We start from the raw sequence: 1043 nt of genomic DNA on the forward strand, positions 1-1043 counted from the left end.
AACATGGAAGTCAGAAGCATGCAGATCATATTTATTTTGCGTTAGCATGAAGCTGCAGTTTCACAATACATGAATGACATTTACGAGTAACAGTAAAATGCTGCAAATATTTTTTTCTTGCGCTTGAAACGCGATTTATACCTTTACAAAGCTTCTCTTGCGCATGCAAATTTAATTTACGCTTAGTCTGTTGTACACTTCCACAAATATTACCCTGCGTATGCAAATATTTTTGACGTCATTTTACGTTCATACCCCCTCCCCCTCCTGTTGGTGCGAGCGAGCGGTCAGTCACGTGTGTGTATGACGGCCGAAGGAGCTTTCTCTGGAACTTACGCGATTGGCAACCGGCTGTTTATTGTTTTCAATGCAATCGTTTTCCAAAATGTAATTTATGTGAAAATATGAAGTCTGTAAATGCCCATTAACACAGGCCAAAGACGTTGAAGACGGACGCACAGAGAAAAATACTGCAGCAGGCAGATCACTCACTGGTCATGATGCACGAACTATTGGAAGAAAATCCGAAAGCCTAAATTGGGGGTTTATATGAATGTGTTTCTGAGGGGAACTGACTGTCTTCAGAAACGTTTAGATTTTAGATGCTTTTAATCTCGTGTCTGTATAGGTCATATTAAAGCAGTGTTTCAGCGCAGTGCTGCTTTGTTTACGGCGGTAACCAAGGAAACGCTGTATCTGGTGTTCTAGAAGCGCCTCTTGCTGTCAGAGAGTGAATCTGCATCTCATTCAGAGCTTCTGCTGTTTGCTTCGTTGTATAATTTCACAAAGCTAGTCAGAACATTCTGTTTCATTCAGAACATTCTTCAAATTGGGTTATTATTAAATCAAATTATGTATATGAAATTATATAAATAAATTATATAAATTATATGATATATGAATTATATAACTAAAATTAAATAACTGTGTAATTACAGATTTAGGTTAAATAAAGATGTCAGTCTTTATTTTTCTTCTTTTTAGGGCAGCAGTAGCTCTAGCAGCAAATCAACCATCCACATCAAAAGCTGCAGGACAGCCCA

Source organism: Sinocyclocheilus anshuiensis, unplaced genomic scaffold (assembly GCF_001515605.1).
Source record: "Sinocyclocheilus anshuiensis isolate Anshui unplaced genomic scaffold, SAMN03320099.WGS_v1.1 scaffold1024, whole genome shotgun sequence".
Lineage (NCBI taxonomy): Eukaryota > Metazoa > Chordata > Actinopteri > Cypriniformes > Cyprinidae > Sinocyclocheilus > Sinocyclocheilus anshuiensis.